Below are 21,852 nucleotides of genomic sequence, written 5' to 3'. Positions count from 1 at the left end.
AGAGAGAGAGAGAGAGAATCCAGCACTTTCAGCTTTAAAATTGGCTGGGTAGTTTAAGGGAGACTGCATAGTCCAGCTACCCCTCCTCCAGTTTGCGTTATTGCAGTGGTGTCCATAAGCAGCACTAAACAGTACCAATAATCTGTTATGCTTGGGGGGGGGGAGGTTCTTTGGTCACCTCTTTGCACAACATAAGATTTCTTCCATGTACTGTGGAAATGGGACACATGCTGTACCCTGACTCATCCTCTTCTTTCCCCCTGCAGCAGATCAGTGGCTGGGAGTCCAAAGCCATGATGTTGGAGTATAGTCATCTGTTGAGTCTTTATATGATAGTATCTTCCATGGGGGGGGTGCTGAGTGCATCTTCACTAACCCCCCCCCCCCAGGACAGTGTTGGCCCTAAGTGCTACCATAACATGGGCCAGGTGTCACCAACCTTTTGGGCCACAGGGCACAGTTTGGATTTTGAGAGAGTGCTGAGATTTACAAAATGGCTGCCCCATGGGCCTTTGGAGTGAGCACAGTCATTGTTGCCTCTCTTCAACCTGGTCCTGCTTGGAGAGAGAGAGAGAGAGAGAGAGAGAGAGAGAGAGAGAGAGAGAGAGAGAGAGAGCTGTTAAAGGTACAAGAACTCTGATCTAACCCAAACGCCAATCCTAAACCTGGATCACTGCCTTGTACCCCTTTACCAGGGAGTAGAACCCATTAAACACAAAGGTGTCCCCTTCCGATCAGACATGCATATACCATTGTACTGTAACTTCCATGAATTCTCTCTCTCTCTATATATATATAATAGCACAAACATTCACATTCATACAATAATAATAATAATAATAATATTTATTTACATCCTGCCCTCCTCAGCCAGGCTCAGAGGACTAACAACAGTAAAATAATACAACATTCTAAAATCAGTTCATTACAAAATCAGTTCAAATCAAATTAGTGGCAACCATTGGGCTAGAGTTCTGTGAGGACTGTCAAAGGAGGGGGTGAGGCTGCGCCCTGGCCAAAGGCCTGGTGGAACAGCTCTGTCTTGCAGGCCCTGCGGAAAGATGTCAAGTCCCACAGGGCCCTAGTCTCCTGTGACAAAGCGTTCCACCATATTGGAGCCACAGCTGAAAAAGCCCTGCCTCTGGTTAAGGCCAGCCTAACCTCCCTGTAGCCCGGAACCTCCAAGATGTTTTTGTCTGAAGACCGTAAGGTCCTCCGTGGGACATACCAGGAGAGGCGGTCCCATAGGTACGAGGGTCCTAGGCCGTATAGGGCTTTAAAGCACCTTAAACCTGATCCTGTACTCCACCGGGAGCCAGTGCAGCTGGTATAGCACTGGGTGAATGTGATCCCGCGGTGAGGACCCCGTAAGGAGTCTGAACCCGCTGGAGTTTCTGGGTCAGTCTCAAGGGCAGCCCCACTTAGAGTGAGTTACAATAATCCAGTCTGGAGGTGACCGTCATGTGGATCACAGTGGCTAGGTCAGGGCGAGAGAGGTAAGGAGCCAACTGCTTAGCAACTGAACATAAAAATAGTAAAGAACAGCAAAAACAAACAAAACAAACTAACAAAAATGAAATGAAAACAAGCAAACAATATCAATACAAAAACGTATACAGAACATATAATAAACAATGTATATACAATATTTAAGTTCTTCTTTCCTAGTTCCATGCCTTAAGGAGTGCCTGAAAATCAGCATCAGCTCCGGCATGTCAGGATGCAGACCTACCGCTCTTTGCAAAGTTCTTGCATTCTGAAGAGCGTGAGAGGAAACAATGAAGCAGAACCTTGGGGCCTCATTTGATTAGCAGAATGTCTGTCATCTTAGTGGGCGGGGCTTTTGTGCTGTGCTCCGGAATCGGCCCCTCCCTTCAGCTGTTCAGGGAAGTTCAGTTGGAGAGGCCAACTGTCCTCCTTGCCTCCTGGTGTTGTTTAAGTTTCTCCTGGCATGTTACTGTGTGACAATTTCCTTTATTACTGAAGCTTTGTTTGACATATACATGAGGCGCTTCCTTTGCTGGAAGAAGAGAAACTCTGCTGGAGAATGGTGGAATATCCTAAACTGGGTGAGTGACAGGATATTCCCAGCCTGACAGGAGGATTGGTTTGCTTGTTTTTTAACCATCCACAACAATAACGTGAGGTGAAACATTCGTAGGCCTTTCCCTCAAGCCAGAGTTTCCCAACTGTGGGTCTCCAGCTGTTTTTGGACTACAATTCACACCATCCCTGACCACTGGTCCTGCTAGCTAGGGATGATGGGAGTTGTAGTCCAAAAACAGCTGGGGACCCAAGGTTGGGAGGCCCTGCCTTAAGCCTTTCCTGCTGCCTTTCAGTAAGAACCCTAAAACAGGCAGGAGGGGGCTTCCTTCCCCATCTCCTGTTAGAGCAGCAACCTATGAGCTCAGCCATAATGTATAGAACAGGCTCGTGCCCTCCAGATGTCAGCATCCGACTTCCATTTGCCCCAGCCAATGTGGCAAATGGTCAAGGACTGTGAGAGTTATGGCCCAGCTTCATGTGGAGGCGCAAGGCTTGTGCAGAACGTCATCCTTCCTGATTAAAATTCTACAGGGAAGAACTTGATTCACAGTGATCCGTACTTTTTATATAGAGAGAACTTAGCAGAGAGAGATAATTGACCACGGTATCTTTATTATGTAGCTTTTCTATAGTAGCTCAAGGTCGCTCATACCATAAATTTGAAACAATTCATAGAATTAAACATTTGGGCAGAGCCGGAGGGAAATAATTTTCAGAATCCAATTTTGTCTTTGTGTGAGCTAAATATAGCAAACACTTTGAAACAAGCATATCAGCCAAATCTTGCCCTGCCATATACACACACACACACACACACACACACACACACACACACACACACACATATATATATATTCAGTGTTAGATCTGCATTTTAATATTTATACCAAACATTTAGCATTGGAATGTAGTATGGCTATCTCATTTTGATAACTACTTGTGCTCTGGACCCTTGCCCCCTAGCAGGGAGGGGACAACTGGCTGGGCCAAGGAGATGATTAATGCCTGCTTGTGGGAGGGGATGGCCTTTGCTTGCTTGAAGGAGGCAGTGGTAAAACCATTTCTCAAGAAATTATCCATGGATTCAAAATATCTCAGTTGCCAATCTCCCCTTCTTGGGCAAGTTTGTTGAGTAGGTAGACCAGATCCAGGCACTCGTAGGGGAAATTGATTTTATAGATCCATTTCCATCAGAGTTTAGGCCCAGTTTTGACACAAAAACTGCTTTGGTCACCGTGTATGATGACCTCTGTTGGGAGAGAGACAGAGGAAATGTGCCCTTGCTAATTCTCAACCTCTCAGCGGCTTTTGATACCATTGATCATGATATCCTACTGGAGCAGCTGTCCGAGTTAGGGGTGGGTGGCACTGCTTTGTGGTGGTTCTGGTCCTACTTGGATGGTCGTTTCCAGAGGATGATGCTTGGGGAGTGTTCTTTGGCCCTGTGAAGCCTTCAGTGTGGGATTCCTCAGGGCCTCATTTTATCCCCCATGCTGTTTAACATCTGCATGAAACTGCTGAGTGGGGCCATCTGGAGTTTGGGAATATGTTGTCAGAAATACGTATGCTGATGACACACAGCTCTCCTTCTCCTTTACATCTGCATCGTACGGGGAACTGTTGTCATCATCATCAACCTTTTATTCGACCGTCAGTCAGAAAAAAGTACATTTGTCCATACACAGTTAAAAGCTCCAGGAAGATTTTAGAACTTAGCCAACACTAAAATGGGCTAAACAGATAGCCCCATATCAATACAGTCAATTATAGTCTTGCGACGCTTAAAAGCTAAAAAAAGAAATTTGGCCACCAAGGAAGGTATAGCTCTAGTGACGTTATTCAGCAAGTGTAAAACCTGGTTTTCTCCGGATAGGAAGCTAGATTGACATAGGAGTGGGTCTATAAAGTTTTGTCTAAGCTCTGCATAAGAAGGGCAAGTCAAGAGGATGTGTTAGGTGGACTCAACCACACCCATGGCACAATGACAGGTTCTCTGGGCGTATGGTACTCCCCTGTACCTTCCCCACAATATCGCAGAGTCAAGGACATTTAATCTAGCCGCTGTAAGAAGTCTACGGTATTCCACATAGTGAATTTCTGCAAGGTAGGGGGCTGGTATGGTCCGATAAATCTGGTCCCCTAGGAACATCCCTGGTTTTACCTGGGCTATGTCCTCTTGTCTGGCAATGTCACTCAGACTCCGGGAGATCACAGCTCTAGCTTGATTGTACGTCATAGACTCAAAGTAAAGGTGAGACAATCCGCAGGATTGTAGGGGAACTGTTGTCTTGCCTTGGTAGTGAACTGGATGAGAGCCCATGGCTTTGAAAATGGTTCAGAAACTTTAGCTGGTGCAGAATTCAGTGGCCAGGTTGCTCAATGGTGTAATACAGTTTGAGCATATAACACCAACCCTGACCCGACTCCACTAGCAGCTCAATTCAAAGTGCTGGTTTTGACCTATAAAGCCTTAAATAGCTCGGGACCGCAACACGTCATGGATTGTGAACTCACCTGGACTCAGCATCTAAAACCACCATGAGAATGGGCCTTTTCTGTGGTGGCTCTCCATTTGTGGAATGCTCTCCCCAGGAAGGCTTAACTGTTGTGTTCAGTATATATCTTTAGGCTCCAGTCAAAAACATTCCTCATCTCCCAGGCCTTTGGCAAATTAAACAATCTATGACCTTCTAAATGGTGTATGTGTGGTGGGGGGTGGTAGTTATTGTTTTGGTTTGCTATTATGGTATGTATTTTTGTGCTTTTATATTGTTAGCTGCCCTCAAATAAAGGGTGGTATAGAAATTTAACAAATAATAATACTAACTACATCAAACCATATTGATGTTTGCAATTTAGACTAAATCTGATAGTGGTGATGATATGTAAGCAGGCATTTATTTTGTGTGATTTCTTCTAAGGCAAGCCTTTCCAGAGCTTGACTGCATTTCCTATTGATTATTATCCCCGTTTTATATTCCAAGTGTTTCATCCCTGTACATTGTTTGTGGTGTGTGTGTGTATATGTATAATTGAGATTCTCCCCATAGGTTCTTGCATACCTAGAATCACAAAGTGATTGTCCAAAATGTGAGATGGGACTGGACTAACCTGTTGGATGGGAGCCACAAGAAAAACACAAATCAGCAGAGTGTCTTGGCACTTAGCCTTACCAACTGATCAGGAAAACAACAACAACAACAAAAACAGCAACAACAAAAATTGTTGTTTTGTTTTCCAGGACAGTTGTTTTGCTTTCCAGGACAGTTGCCAGGAAGACAAAGGCCAATGGCATTCCTCTACATACATGTCCCAAGCTGTTTGTGATGGCTCCATTAAAAAAATTGGGGGCTTAGCCTGTCCCTGGACCTGCTCTTGGGTCTGCCCTTTGAACGAGGGGGCATCACTCTGTTATACCAGAGCAAGAGAGCAAATGGCCCTGGCTGGGGTAGAGAGTCAGGTTTGTACTCTTGCCTGCCTCTCATGAACCAGGAAATAGTCACAATAGGTTAATGACAAACACACGTGTACAGGATGTTGCATGGTATGTGTGGGTGGGTAGATGGATTGCTGGGCAGATATCTAAGTGTGCTTGAGTGATACTACACCAACATTTTAGACTTGACCTGTGGAACATTTGCCAGGAGGGAGGAGGAGTTTCAACACCACAAAGTGAAGCTGGTAACCTGGTGGCGCACATAAAATTATAGCCCTATGAACTGAAACATGTTCAATTACTTTCACATTTAAATTTTCCCCGAACTATGTTTAGTTGTCACACCTACCGTTGTTATAAGGCCAATTTTGCATGTTGAGAATTCAGATTGAAACACAATGGTTTCACCAAACCTACGTGGCAGTTCCACTGGATCTCATAGCAACTGAGCTCAGATCTTTAAATTCTCTGTTTCTATCCTCTAGACCACACTGTAGTATTGCTTTTCTAAACGTTACTTGAAGAATTAGTCTCTGTGTTTCTCAACTTACAATTTGCCTGAGCAGTCATAATTAAAGGTAATTTCAAAGGCCTCTTTCTTGCTGCCAGTACCATGGGGTCTGAATTGCTAAGCTGAATAGTAGACAGGGATGACATTTTTACCGTGCAAGCAGGAAGAGTGGTAATATCCAATGCATCTTTTTTGCTTTTGTCTGGGAACTTTGCCCACTAAACAAGACATTTGCTGCACCATAGGGCACACTAGCCTGTAAAAATCTTTTAAATGTTCAGAGCATTATAAAGAAATAATAATCATAAAGGCTGGCGAGGAGTGGGAAAACCCAAGAGGTTTTATTACTGCTCCTGGTGAGTTTTAATTCCACCTTCCCCAATTTCAATCCATACTGTTGTGCCTCATTTAGCAAAGCACACTAAGGTTCTGCCCAATCAAAACACCTAGCAGTATCCTTGAACCAGCTCGGCATTGATCTTGTAATGGTTTCAAAGGAGTGGTTACAGTGTGTAATGATCCATGTCAGCCGCATACATATACACAAAACACAGGCACCAGCCAACTGCAGAATGGCAACATGGGGGGGGGGGAGAGAGAATTAAGGGCTTTCAGATCTCCAGATGCTCAGCTGCTCCAGTAGCCCAAGGCAGGAAAAAATGCTGACACTCCAGCCTTTACAAGGGCAGGGCTTAGGTTAACCCTTTTAAAGCCAAGCCATGACAATATGAATGAATCAACATGGTTTCCCATGGCTGAAGCAAGAGCTACAAGAATGAGGCTGGGGTTGCGAGGCTCAGCAGGATCTGCAGTACCAGGTTTTGTGATATGCTGGGCAGGATAACATTAGTGAGCCCCTCTCATTCTGTTGCAGTCTTGAAGTACTATTCAGAGGGGAGCAGGGTATGACAGAAGAAGCTGTGCAATCATTCCCTCTGATTTGGCCATGTCACCATGGAATTGAGAGAGTGACCCAGAATCAACAGCAGTGGCTCTTGGCCTGTTTGACCTCCAAACTGGTCTGGCTCTCAGCAACTGTTCAACATTCCCAATTGCTAGCACCAGCCATGGCTTCTGATAAACTGGGAAGGCCATGGACCCAAAGTCTGGTCTGACTCAGACTCTCAAGAAACTAGAATTCTCCTGAGAAATATCCATCAAGCTCACTTGGAGAAGCCAGACCCCCAATTCACTATGCAAAGCACATTTCCCTTGTGATTTAACTATACATGGGGTGAGAGCTAATTTGCGTGGTGTTGGCCTCTCATGGTCATTGACTTGTCCCCACACTGCCTGGGTACTTAGCACCATGCTCTTTTTGAGCCAGAACTCACTGGGACTCAGTTCCAACACATCCCAGGTGAATGCCATTGCCGTTATAAGAGAATAAGGGAGGCACTCATGGTGAGTTCCGGTTCCTCTTTTTCTAGAAAAATATCACCACCCACACATGCAAATAGCTAACTGAGTGGGGAGACCTCAGTTTGATCTCTTCAGCTGCTCTAAGCTTGAAAACAGTAGTGGGAACTGCTCGTATCTAGAACAGTGTGGTGGGGAGAAAATATGCCACTAGCAGTGTGCAGCTTGGATGGACTGTCAAAATTCCTTCTGAGAAAAATGATGATGGCCTTACACACCCTTAGCATTCATGTGACCTCCATGTCATTTGTGTTAATAGTAAGGAGAGTGTAATTTCTGGAAACAGGAATGATTTAAGTGAGGATTTACTAGTAAATATGCTTTATTCTCATAAGTAGCTAATAACCACAGCTGTCTCCCTCCTATTGGTAGTTGTAGATATGACAGATCTCATTACTCATTAAATATAAAGGCACAGCATTATAACTAGACTGACATCCACTCCTTTCACTCTCCAATTACTCGACCACAGATTAATTGGCAGTAACACAAATGTTTCTGGCAGCATAAAATGTTGTTGACTCCAAGCTGGCTGTTTCAGATGCCTCGGCACGGAAGCAGAGAAAAGTCGTGCATGCTGTTTGGAAGTACCATTTATGGCGTACTGAGGGGCTCACATGCTCTCTGAACAGTCTTGCACTTTGATGAGAAGGCAGTTAAAACTGTAAATAGTATTTAAACCATCTATGCTGTACTGCTGTTCTTGTATTTTGAAAGGACTTAATGCTAGGTGTCTGCCTGGCACTTGTAAATAAGAGCTTATCTCTTCTGCTATGTCTTCTGCTGAAACCATTATTCCTAACAAAGGCGTAGGGTGGAGTTCATTGGTTCTGAGAGAAGATTATTCATGCATGATCTAAACTTTTGTGAGAGGGATCTGGAGCCAGATGCCCATGGCACCCAAACCTTCTTGAAACAGAAGTTGAGGAGGAAGGTCTGAGTCTTGAGTATTACCATTGCACCTGAAGCTGTCCAGGGTGCTACATCCACCACTTCTGCTGGATGTAGTATTTACTACCCTCCCAGCTAGAAGTGTAGCTGGCTTCCTATATCTGCTGTAGACTCAAGTTTCTAGTATCTTCTTCCTGTTGATAACAATGGCATTGCGGAAGAAAAAAGAGGTGTGCATTTAAAAATGAGGTTGTGTGCTCCTATCAAGAGCTCAGGAGATAGGCGCTAGTTCCAGCCCAAACAGAAAGTGTCTTCTTGCTTGTGGCTTAGTGAATTATACATGATGATGGAGAATAAGGATGACGTAGGGACACATACATGACTTCCACATTAAGGAAAACCTTCTGGTGGTCCAAATGCTGCATATTTTATTCATGAGCATTCATTCTTTCCCTGCTCTGACACTTGCTTTACCACCAAGGTCAGTGTGATTGTGAATTAGACCTTGCTGCTTGAAACTAGATTGCAGAGGTTAAAAGTAGATTGAATTAGGAACATCTGGTGGTGTCAGATTTCTCTTTAATGTGGTATCCACCTTTTTTCTTTCTGTGGCAACATTGGATACTGTTTGACGGCTAGTATCCAGTTGATGTCAATAGCTGAAAACATCAGACATTCAGCAGTTGATAGAATTTGACAGCCAATGTGTCATAGAACCTAGGAAACCTTTTGCATTCATGTCAATCAAAACAGGTGAATGTTAATATCAAAACATCAGCATCAGTCCTGCGCATATATATATATATATATATATATATATATATATATATAATTTCAAAATAAGCCAAAGTAGAAACTTAAGACTTCAGATTATAACAATTTTTCTTGTGTCAATTCAGCTCTGGATCTTTCTAGTATGTGATGACTTTTTTTATTCACGGTCCATTGATTCTTATTTATCTTTTATTATAATTAACTGGAATATTATGTAAACATTGCTGTTAAAATCTATTGCTGAATCTCATATCTGCAATTGCACTATGCAGGGTTATGATGGATTACATAAAAGTATTACTGACTGCTGTCCATTAAATTTCACAGTCAAGGAGGAGGGTTCCAAACCTCTTACCTTTCATTTCATTTCTCTTGAAGCAACCTGAACAACTAATATCGCCACTCCAAATCAGCTTCCCCATTCAGCACTGTCCACTTCTCCCTTCCCTTCTGAAGCCCTGTTCAACAAATTCCTTCTCCGCTCCGGGCCTTGGTTTCTAGTTCCATCTTTCTCACCTGAGCTAAGCATGAAGAAACAGGTCTGTGGCAGTGACTTGGGTACCATTTGTCTTTGACACCTCAGGTCATGAGAAAAAGATAGAATGTGGGGGGACAGGCTAACAGTTGCTTTTACTGTGTAAAATGTTATGACTGTTACAGACTGAAAAGATTCAGAAACCATGCCCATATAATTCCCCTGAGCAGGATGCATTTATGCCAGTATACCAGTTGCTGATGTGCAGTTTATTTTGAATTCAGAATGAACCTAATACAACTAATGGGGGGCATTGACACACACATGTTCTGAGTCCCATCTGTGGGTCGGGCTGTGCTTGCACAGCCCTATGTAACCCCAGCCTGTCATCTTCCATTTCATTCTGCTCACCCTCACCTCCCTATTGAGACTGGACTCCACATTTCTCTGACTCTGGTTACACTGTGAACTCTACTCGCTCCACCACATTAGTGTTTGAGGAGATACGAAACTCTGAATGTCTGATGTGCAATACATGAATCAGCCCTAAATCTAGGGGGTGCTGTTGCTATCCCATTCTATTTATTCAAAAAGTATCTGAAAAGCAATCTGTTTAGTCCTGTATGCAAAATAACCAGCCAATCTCTTTGCTGATGGGCCAGCTCTGATATGCCCTGAATTTGCTGTGTGCATAGTAGATTTGTTGTGTGTGGAGAGGATATGATTTAAGCTGTAGGCAAGTGTTCTACCCTTAGGGTACAGACATGCTCAAACTTTGAAGTCTCCTCAGGAGGAGGAGCAGGGAAGTAGGAACACCCCACCCTGAAGATCTGCCTTGCTAGCCTCTTAGGGGTTCCTATTGACCCTGAGAAGGGGGGATTATTAGTTTATTTTGTTCTGATTTTTATTTGTGTTTTTGTTTTGTTTTTTATGTTGTAATTTTATGTTGTGAAGCACCCTAAGATTTATGGACCGATGGAAATAATAATAATAATAATAATAATAATAATAATAATAATAATAATAATACTATCTACACACTGCCAGTGACCTCAAAGAACTGTTCCAACCAGACATCCCTGCCCCAGGACTTGGGGTCCCACACCAGCTGCCTGGATAGCTCTCAGACCCTTCTGCATGTCCCCCAGGGCCACAGGAGTAGAGGGGAGAGTGAGCCAAGCAGGAGTTTCAAGGCCTCAGCTGCAGAACACATGAGGTAACATAGGAAGAGAAGGAAGTGCATGGAATAACCTTCTTGGATCAGGGCCTCCCTGAGAGCCAGGAAGGAGTAGAGCTTCCAGCTCCTATACAAGCTCCCACTCTGAGCTGCTTCACTGTTGAAGCAAGCATTCCCTTTCCATGGGCAAATGAATATATACACATTTTATATTTGGACGCATGTTTTATCTATTTGTAGCTGAATCCAGTTGGAGAGGATACCTGGAAGCACATCTGGCACTGAAGCTTTTGGTCTCTTAGTGCCAGGCAAAGACCTACCTGTTTGCCTCAGTGTTTATGGAATCTTGGGCGTTGCTGCGATTCATGTAGCTAGGACTCAATTTTTGTGTTGTATTTTTCTCTGCTCTTTATAGCTTTACAATTGTTGCTGTTCTAATTATGTTGAATCCCACCCTGGCATCACATGCTGAAGAACGTGCTAAAATACATACGTAAGTAAATAAGTCTGGGGATTTATTTATTTATTATCCTTTTCAGCAACTGGTCTACCCACCCCCAATTGTTTGCATAACTCATAAATTTCCTGGGTGCAAGAAAGCTGCATCTTTTAAAATTGTTTTTGGCATAGATAGTTCACTGTAAGCAGATGCTGTGTCTCACCAGTTGCATAGAGTTGGCTGCCAAATACAAAGATCATATGCATGGAGGGAGGGAGCAATATTGTGTCAACAGGCTGTGCCCCCAGTCTGTGAACATTCATTATAATGTGTGTCAAGAACTCTTATGTGTATAGCTGTACCCACGAAAAACTCTCTTTCTCCCAGATGCAAGTCCTGAGAAAGTTTTGCTAAAGAGTACTTGAGCTAATTGGCTTTGGAGCTTATTTTTTATTAATGGGTACTATTTTGGTTCATCTGGATTGACTGCAAAGGCAGGGAGGGGGCTGTCAAGAGTGTTCTACCAGAAGTCGAGATACGGGAAAAATTCTGAAAAATACTGTTGGCTGCAGTTGCTGCATGTTTTGCTTGTTGGAACTATTTCACATACTGCAGAAATTAAGAGTCTCCTTGGGATGCGGGTGGCGCTGTGGGTAAAACCTCAGTGCCTAGGACTTGCCGATCGTATGGTCAGCGGTTTGAATCCCCGCGGCGGGGTGAGCTCCCGTCGTTCGGTCCCAGCTCCTGCCCACCTAGCAGTTCGAAAGCACCCTTAAGTGCAAGTAGATAAATAGGTACCACTGTATAGCGGGAAGGTAAACGGCGTTTCCGTGCACTGCGCTGGTGCTGGCTTGCCAGTGCAGCTTAGTCACGCTGGCCACGTGACCCGGAAGTGTCTTCGGACAGCGCTGGCTCCCGACCTCTTAAATGAGATGAGTGCACAACCCTAGAGTCGGACACGACTGGCCCGTACGGGCAGGGGTACCTTTACCTTTACCTTTAATGTTCACTAAGAGTCACCCATTTATTTTCTGTGATGCTTTTGAAGGGGATCTACACATATCAAATTGTATGCTGAATATCACACATTTGCAGGAAGTGCAAGCAGTGGCGTAGCGTGGGGGGTGCAAGGGGGGCCAGCCGCACCGGGCGCAACATCTGGGGGTTAGGGTTAGGGGGCGCAAATCCACGGGTTAGGGGCGCAAATCCACGGGTTAGGGGGCACAAATTACTTGCCTTGCCCCGGGTGCTGACAACCCACGCTACGCCACTGAGTGCAAGTGAACCACATGCTTTCTGATATAACAATGACTGCCAGGCATTTGAAAAGTAGCTCAGGGTACCCATGGGCATACTGCATCACCTCTGCAATGCCTGACCTCTCATGCATCATGTTATTCATGTATGTATGTATGTATGTATGTATGTATGTATGTAGAGGCCCTCATGGTCCCTTCCAAGCCTTATGAGGAACAGTTGAAGGAGCTGGGTACGTTTTGCCTGGAAAAGAGGAAACTGTGAGGAGAAAGGATAGCAATAAACACAGTTTTAACAATGAGTCCGTAAGTGACTGTGGAGGCCAACTCTGGATCCACACGTCCTTCCACAGTGGGGACATTGGTTTCCGGGCAGGAGTTGATCATGGTGTGGATTTGCCAAGTGTGCTTTCCTCTTAGCACGTTTCTCCACTTTAGCAATACAGTGGTACCTCTGGTTAAGAACTTCATTCGTTCTGGTGCCTGTAGGTGCAGATACCGTTCTTAACCTGAAACTGTTCTTAATCTGAGGTACCACTTTAGCTAATGGGACCTCCCGCTGCCATTTCTGTTCTCATCCTGAAGCAAAGTTCTTAACCCGAGGTAATATTTCTGGGTTAGCGGAGTCTGCAACCTGAAGCATCTGTAACCTGAAGCGTCTGTAACCCAAGGTACCACTGTGGGAGCTTTGTGAAAAGGTGAGGCCCCAGACTTCAAACACCCCAGTTCTATGGATGTTTCGCTGCAGCTGGAAGTCATGACAGTTGTGTTCAATGGGGCTCACTTCCTGAGCAAGTGTTTCATAGGATCAATGGCCATAAGTCATATTATATGGTGAAGTATTTCAAGGCACAGTGAAAAATATTTCATGCTACTAACATGTGAAAGTCAATCCTGTGCTGAGTTTTGTGTTGTGGTCTATTGTTAGGGGCAGGAGCCTCTGAGACATGGTCAATAGGTGTGGATTTTGAGGTACCTCAAGTTACATGTTATTAATGTATTTTATTTCTACCTTCCTTAACAGGCTATGGGAAAGTCGTGGATAGTGTTTTAAGTGTGGTGTAGACAGGGACAAATCAGAGATGCTAAAATGATATTATTGGTGGAGAGCCTTCTCCAGATGGTGCAGTTCTGTAACCAACATAATTATGGGTCCTGGAACAATTATTTTATCCTGAAACTGGGGAGGGGAGAATAGTTCTCCTGAAGTGATAAACTTTTTCTTTTCTTTTGCCTAGCTAAACTTCAACAGCATTTCGTCTAATTTCTTCCTATGGTGTGACTATTAAGACCACACAAATTCCCCTTTTTCCTAGTAAGCCAGCCATGTGTGCATGGTATCATGTTCCTTAAGAAACCCATTGACCCCAATAACTGTTTCAGACACTCCAGTATTTCCCTAGTAACCCTAATTTTAGTTTAGTAGCTTCTCTCTCTCAGGCTGAGCATCTGGAAAACCATAAGCAGATAGAACAATGCTGTTTGCTTTGTGAATTAGATACTGTGGCTTCCAAACGCTGTGGAGGCAAGCATCTGTATTTTGTCTTCTGCTCTCTGTGTGAAGCAGCACTGTGGCAAATCAGTCTCTTGTATGCATAATTTAACATTAGAAGGCCTATATCTAGCTACAAGCAAATTGATACCTCCAAGGAGTGCAATTTGCATATGGGTTTCAGACCATCTTGTGTCCCTCATGCCCTACATAATTTCCCTTTCCCTCGTAATTGTTGTTTTCCACAAAAACGAGCCAATTATTCTACTGTTCTGTGGGAAGTTTTATAACCTAATCCCCTCTCCTCTGCATGAGAGCCGCAAGATGCAAGGTGCTGTCTAGTGATTCCTATCCCACTGTGTCCTTCACAGCCCTTGCTGTTTCTGCTCCTTCCTTCCAAATTTTTAACCCCCACAGCCCCTACTGCTGCATCTATTCTAACTGCCCCTGTTGCGTGTTCCCATGACTTCCTGGGACCTCCTTTTCAAGGCAATGTGCTGCTCCCATTCCTCCTGCCCTTCCTCTTAGATTCCCTTTCTGCTAAAAACACATTGCCCAAGATGGCCTCCTTGTGGCAACTGGCCCTTTGGTCAAAATGGCACTTTGTGGGCGAAACAGAGAGATCTGGTAGTCCTAATTATGACCAGGGGCTTAAAGTTCCCCACTCCTATTCTGCACATTATGGAGGGAATGTTGTTGTTGTTGTTGTCATGTGTAAACATAGTGTGTGGTTTCCCTTAACAAAAGCATGCAATTGGAAAGGAAGCAGAATTACACGATCTTGTGCCTTACACGCAAGTGAGGGTTTTTCTTGTCCTTTTAATATTGATTCACAGCCTGAACTTCTTACCAGAAGTTGTGATTGTGGCCTCTACATTATATAGATTTAAGGAAAAGATTGGAGAAATTCCTGGAAGGCAGGCCTGTTAAAGCTATTAGCTATGATCCTAAGTGGAACTTCCATGATCAGAGGGCACACAAGATAGTATCAGAAACTGGGGATAAACAACAGGAGATGTGCTGCTTGAGAGCTTTCAGAGACACCTGAGTGGTTGCTTGCTCTTAGCAAGAGAATGCTGTGCTAGATGTCTGCTCTTCTGACTTTTCTGCGCATGAAGTAACTTCTCTGAAGCAAGTGATCAGATACAAAAAAGTAAATCCCAGAAGCATTGTATTACTTTTCTAATACTTCAAAACAAAAGGGGGGGGCGGTTAAATGAGAGAACTTGAGAAAATGTTTTATAAGATTTCTTCTTTGAACTGAATTTTCTGGGAAAGATATACGTTGGCATTTCCAAGAATACATTAATAACAGTTTAAGTTACATAATAGTTGCTTGAGCAGATGAATGGTTTTGATTACACCTTAATGCAACACTAGTGCTAATAAAAGATGTATCTGTCATTTCTTATCTGAATGCTTCTTTTTAAAAAAGAGAGGAAAATGAAAACAACACAACCTATTATTAATTGAGATTTATAGCCTGCCGCAGCCAAAGGATGCAGTGCAGATTACAACATTATTTAATTTTGGAGTGTATAAGGAAGCTAAAATGTGATTGGTAATTCCATGCAAATTCACAACCAGCAGAAATGGGTTCTGGCTTGCAGGTCACTTCTACAGCTGACAAAGGGGGGGGGGATGGATGACATCCATTGAACGCCTGAGATCTGATCCCTCGTGACCTGAACCACACCACTCGGCAGATCATTATCAGTGCCGCTCCTGTTAGGTAGGAAATGATAAGGGGAGGAGACAATATATTTCCTGCAACAGGTGGGAGCTCTCCATCTTCACTGTTTTGGGGCCAATCTGCTTTAAAAATAACTAAATTTTGGTTTTGATAGCAATTAGCTATTCATATTCGGTTGTTCTTAGCATTTTTAAGAAAAACAGTTAATTGGATGGCTTTAAAAGAAGGATAGACATATTTATGGAAGATAAGTCTATTAATACATGCTGGTTATGTTCTATTTCCAGTCAGAGGCAATTGGGCCTTTGGCCTGCTCCAATATTTTAAACAGCAAAATCTCTAATTTTTCTCTTCTCAAAACCTCTTCCCAGATTCTCTGGTTGACTGATCCCTGTGCCCAGAACATCTATGTTACTAGATAGGGAACTTATGGTGGCAGGATTTTTTTTGCCTGTTACAAGACATAAAACTTGTTATGCCCATGTATTTCTTGTCGGTAGATGTTGTTGTTGTTTAGTCGTTTAGTCGTGTCTGACTCTTCGTGACCCCATGGACCAGAGCATGCTAGGCACTCCTGTCTTCCACTGCCTCCTGCAGCTTGGTCAAACTCATGTTCGTAGCTTCAAGAACACTGTCCAACCATCTCGGTAGATGCATGTATCTAAATCATTCCCATATGATTTCAGGAGGCACTTTTGTGACTTAAACTAATACTTAAGTTAGAATTGCTTCTGATATTAGTTTTAAATGCAGGAGTGATACCTGACAAGTTCTACAAAGGACATATTTTTTGCCCCTATTTTGATTTTTATCCATTTGTAGATAAGGGGGGATGGGAATGGTTGCTCCAAGTGTAGCCACTAAAATGCATGTTAAAAAAAAAGGTTTCCTTCCTGAAGCCTCCAATTTAACTTGCAGAATGCTCTGCTCATCCTAGAAGCATCACAAGTTTTGTCTTTTGACTTCCTTCTGTATTCTCACCTCTGAATTTGAGTTCAATTAAGTTTTGGTTGAGATTTTAATACTGTACATCTCTGCTCCCTATCATTGTGTGGTGTTTAACATAATTAATATGCAACTTTTGTGTGTGTCCTGCAAAGGAAGCCTCCCTTTGTGCCACATTGCTGTTTCGGGTTCAGTTGGTAGTCAATCAACTAGCCTTTAATGGATTAGTTGTTGAGAGAAATTGTACTTGATGGTGCTATAACTTAAAAAAAGACTTATTTATTTTGTGGAGCAATCCTGGTTCTGATGTATTACTGTAATCATGAATGACAAAGAAAATATAAAATATGGCCTTTCAGTCTATCAAAGTGTGTTACCCTTTGTTTATTCATATGTAAATAAACTTTCACTTCCCTCAGTACACAAATAAAGCACTTTTTTGAAGTTGGTAATATGCAAACAAATGTAAGCTTAGTTGATAAATTAATAAATGTACTGATAGGGTTGCCATATTTCAAAAAGTAAAAACCAGGACACCCCGAAAACCCGAAAGTTAGCTACAAAAACGCCTAAAAACAACAACAATGATGGACTTGCCAGATCTAGGACAACGGGTTACCTTTCGGAAATCCCCCCCCCCCAGACGTCAATTCCGTCTTTGAAATCCCAGTAATGTCTGGGAAAATCCAGACAGAAGACAGCCCTTGTACTGGTTAAAATTCCTCAGACCCTTGGTACTAAATTAGAAGAGCTTCAGGATAATGTCTTTCTTGTGAATCCTTCTCTGCACACTTTCAGGAGGCAAGTGAAACATCCTCCCACCCCAGTCAGCTTTCGGACTGTGAAATAAAAACTTTCTGCTTTCCTATATTTCATGACAGCTCTGTTCATTAAGTTTTATTGCTGGTTTTGTGCTAATTTTTATTACTTGGACAGAAATTATTACTTATTTTCTTTTGTTAAGGTGGCCAATAAATGTTAAAATAAACAGCTGGCTACTCTGCAGAGATTTCTGTTCTCTGTCTGTGTGCCTAATCCTGAAGTAAGATGGGCAATGTGGTTTGATGCCATAAAATCATGGCTAATGGCAGAGAACAAACCCTTAGATTTTCTTTTTCTTTTTCTCAGTTTTCTCTCTCCTCTGAAAATATGAAGTTTAGCTAATTAGGAAAGATTTGCCCCATACATCAAATTGTAGGAATTTGATGCTCAGCATACAGGCTTTTTAAAAAACAACAGAGCAAGCAAAATATCTGTGAGAAAGGGGGGGAAATGATTAACAACCATGCAGATGCTAACCTTGGTTATCAGATTTACTGCCATAAGATTTGAAATGTAAATCAGTCTGATAGCTGTCAGCTGTCAGCAGCTATAACTAATAGCAGCTACATGGTACTAACAGCAAGATTGTGCATCTGCCTGATGTTTGGCAACACTCAACATTTCAAGCATATGACAGAGTATGTCAGTTATGTGTGGGTGTCAACTGCAGTGCTGTTGCCCTAGAACAGCAATAGGCCTAATGAGTTGATATATCTTGCCAGTCACAGAATCTTTGATCCTCGCTGAAACTGCACTGCTTCTTCCTAACTTAATAACTTCCCTGTCATCTCCTCCATCACATTTCCACCCACTTTGAGGAAACTTGGTTACAGGCCTCAAAGTTTGGGGGCGGGTTTAGCAGTGTGGGGTGAACTTAACTTGTCCCCACTGGGTGGGGACACCCCACCCAAACTTCCTTTACCCACAAGTCTCCAGTGTGAATAAAGGATTGCCCTCTCATTTGACTTCCAAATGTCTTCATGTGGCGTCATCAAGACACCAAATCAAAGTGAGGGCAATGCTTCAGCCAGCATGGTGTAGTGGATAAGAGCAGTGGACTCGTAATCTGGTGAACTGGGTTCGCGTCCCCGCTCCTCCACATGCAGCTGCTGGGCTAGTCACACTTCTCTGAAGTCTCTCAGCCCCACTCACCTCACAGAGTGTTTGTTGTGGGGGAGGAAGGAAAAGGAGATTGTTAGCTGCTTTGAGACTCCTTAAGGGGAGTGAAAGGTTGGATATCAAGTCCAACTCTTCTTCCTCCTCCCTCTCCTCCTCCTCCTCCTCCTCCTCCTCCTCCTCCTCCCCCCTCCTCCTCCTCCTCCTTCTTCCCCTGTCTTTCTGGAGCCTTGCAGGGAGTACTATTTTTCTAGAAAAAGAGGTGCTGGAACTCACCATAAACACCTCTCTTAGAATGGCATTGACACTCACCTGAGAATTGCAGGAACTGAGTTCCAGTGAGTTCTGGCTGAAAAAAGCCCTACTTGCAAGTTTAAAAAGTATAGGGGGGATGCACCCTAGCAGCATCTGGGGTCACCTCCACACCATACATTTAAAGGACTATTATACCACTTTAATAGAATGTGGAATACTGAAAAAATTAAGTTTTAAAGGGTGCTGGAAATTGCAGCTCTTAAGAAGCTACGATTCTCTGGGGGAAAGCCATGGCTGTTAATAGTGCTTTAAATGTATGGTTTGATCGTGACCTGGGTATATTAAGAAGAAGAAGAAGAAGAAGAAGAAGAAGAAGAAGAAGAGGAGGAGTTTGGATTTGATATCCTGTTTTATCCTGGATTTGATATCCTGAAGGAGTCTCAAAGCGGCTAACATTCTCCTTTCCCTTCCTCCCCCACAACAAACACTCTGTGAGGTGAGTGAGGCTGAGAAACTTCAAAGAAGTGTGACTAGCCCAAGGTCACCCAGCAGCTGCAGGTGGAGGAGCGGAGACGCGAACCCAGTTCACCAGATTACGAGTCTACCACTCTTAACCACTACACCACACTGGCTCCCATTATTGCCACATTTAGGGCTGCCATATTTTGAAGAGCAAAAAAGAGGACACATTTGCTGACTTTACCTTTAACTATGGATCGCTATGACGACTCTCATTTTACATACCCATTAAAAAGAGGGCGTGTCCTGGAAAAAGAGGACATATGGCAACCGCAAAACCAAGCAGTAGCATTGGGGAGATGCAGCAAAACTACTCACCCTCAGAGAAGACTGCTTATTTCTTTCTTTAATTGTTCACCTAGGAATTTTAGAAAACACTCCACAACAACACTGAGCTCCGATGTGACTTCCGGTTACTGCTACTTGCATCGGAGCCCCGACACGGCCTCCCAGACGATGTCGGAGGCCCTGCCAGGCCTCTGAACGCGGCATCTGGTAGAAACCAGAAGTTATGTTCAGAGATCTCACAAGGTCTTGGACTTAATCTCCGAGACCCTGCGAGGCCTCAGAAAGGCTACCCTGCCACTGCCATGTGATATTGTGATGACACAACATCATGACATCACAATGTCACATTATATCACAGGCGCTATTGAACCCCCATAACCTGGGACCCAAGGCAGTGCCTCTGACAAGGAGTTTACATAAATTGAAAGCATGCCCAGGTAAATTACTAATAAGCAAACATGGAGGAGGTCATTTTAAAAACTGGATAATGCCTTAAATGTTTGTTTTTTAAAAATAACCCTCTTCAGAGGTAACAGTGACGTGTCTCAAATATTCATTCTGACTGGCAAAAGAGTGTTCCTCATCAAAGTTCAGGTACTGCTTCCATAAAGTCTGTACTCACAAAGTATATCATTTTATTTTGTTTCTGCTCTGTTGGATACCCAACATATTTCATCAATATATGAATTATAATAGTGATGATGGGGCAGGCTTGCAGAAGAGTTAAGTGCAGAACATTTAAATAGAATGTAAAATTCCATCTTGGTTTGATTGCAGAGATTATCGTTACCTATTTTCAGGTTCCAAGTTCTATGAAAAGGAAGGAGTAGGGAGAGGAATTCAGCCGAGTAGCAGATATATAATGAATAGGAGATCCATGGAGACTGCTGTCATTCAAAGTGAAATCTTACAAAACTACCTGATTAGATTCTGGCTGCTATTTCAAGCACCATCTCCAGGGCATAGGTTTTGAAATTTTGGCACAAACTAATCTGGCTTCTAGGACTGAAGCAGCTAATCCAAAGCTTGACTGAAAATCCTGTCACAATCCATTTTTCTGATGGTAGCCCAATTCAATGAAAATTTGATCTGCGTTCCCCGATTTGGAAACAGGAATGTCAAGATTCAACAGCGATGCTTCTATAGTTCTGGTGCACATGATGTGCCAGTGCATGACAGCCATTTGTTTAAGGCTGTGGAAGCTCCCTGCTTCTGGTGATGGGGTTGTCTTACTGATTTGCAAGGGACTAGAAGTGGGTGGGAGCATATGCTATGAGCACTGTGTTTTTTGAACAGGCTATATGCCTCTCCAATAAGAATTCCTACTAAAAGCCAGAGCACCAGTTGGGATAGAATTATTTCTGGACAGGTCCAGAGAATGACCATGTTACAATGGTTGAAATTATTCATGTTTGAAATTATTCAGGGGTCAGGCAAGAATGCTTTTTTGGGGGGGAGTTGCAACTAACAGGGGGAGTTTCTTACTAATTCCTTCTTTTTAAAACAATTTTTAAACTAGCCTCATTCCCAGAGGTATCTGATGTACTAAATGGAAATTGGCCAACTGCAATTGGGTGTCAAATTAGGAGTGGCTCTTTTGCTCCATTCACAAAGGAGTGCTGTTTGGGGTGTCAGGTTTGTGGTCATGATGTTAGGCCACCTGATGGTTTTTAAGTCCTCCTGCTTGTCACCTTGGCATTGCTGCACTGAATTTTCAAGTGTTCAGATGTGAAGGCAGAGGGTGTGGTCTGCACCATGAGAGAGGGAGCAAGCAAGCAAACCACACCGAGCTCCTCACCCTCCCATACTTCACTGCTGCTACCAAGTGAATACCCCACCCCTCCAACTGCCTCCATTGAACAGGCCTTTAACCTTTGTGACGTCCTAAAAACTAGACTAACCAGCTTGTTACACCAGATAAAGTAGTGAATGCAGTTGGGAGGGGGGGGCAATAAGACCTCACAAATTAATTTTAGAAACACCTTGAACAGTTGTTGATAAGTTAAATATAAAGATCACAGAGGAAAACACATCCAGATAAGTGTAGACTGCTGCTTCACTTACCAAGCCAATAGGTAACAATTTGTATTCCTCAGTACAGCATGTGGGTCACTTTGCAGCTTTTTCTTGGCTTTTTTCTGCTACAGCATTCCAGTATTGTTCTCTATACTCTTCCACAGTACTTTATCTGTCTCACAGCATTTTAGCTCTTTTTCCTTCTTGCAATATATCATTTCTTTGTCAGTTTACCTTTTCTTTATTCTTCAACTATTTTCTTTACTTACAAGTAAACTTTTT

The 21,852-nt window shown here is 43.2% G+C and overlaps 1 protein-coding gene and 1 long non-coding RNA gene across 3 annotated transcripts in view; one reads left to right on the top strand and one right to left on the bottom strand.

The window, feature by feature from the left end:
* NRG3 (neuregulin 3) overlaps window positions 1–21,852 on the top strand; it is a 620,711-nt gene that overhangs the window by 221,768 nt on the left and 377,091 nt on the right. The gene's annotated exons all lie outside the window — the stretch shown is intronic.
* On the bottom strand, window positions 15,378–19,853 carry LOC308585364. The gene is made up of 2 exons (XR_014007333.1): window positions 19,585–19,853; window positions 15,378–15,641 (listed from the first exon to the last, which is right to left on the bottom strand). It is a non-coding gene; the product is annotated as an uncharacterized lncRNA (long non-coding RNA).

Source organism: Podarcis bocagei (genome assembly GCF_964188305.1).
Source record: "Podarcis bocagei genome assembly, chromosome: 4".
Taxonomy (NCBI): domain Eukaryota; kingdom Metazoa; phylum Chordata; class Lepidosauria; order Squamata; family Lacertidae; genus Podarcis; species Podarcis bocagei.
The sequence above is the reverse complement of the archived record's forward strand: the minus strand, read 5'-3'. Positions and strand labels throughout refer to the sequence as shown.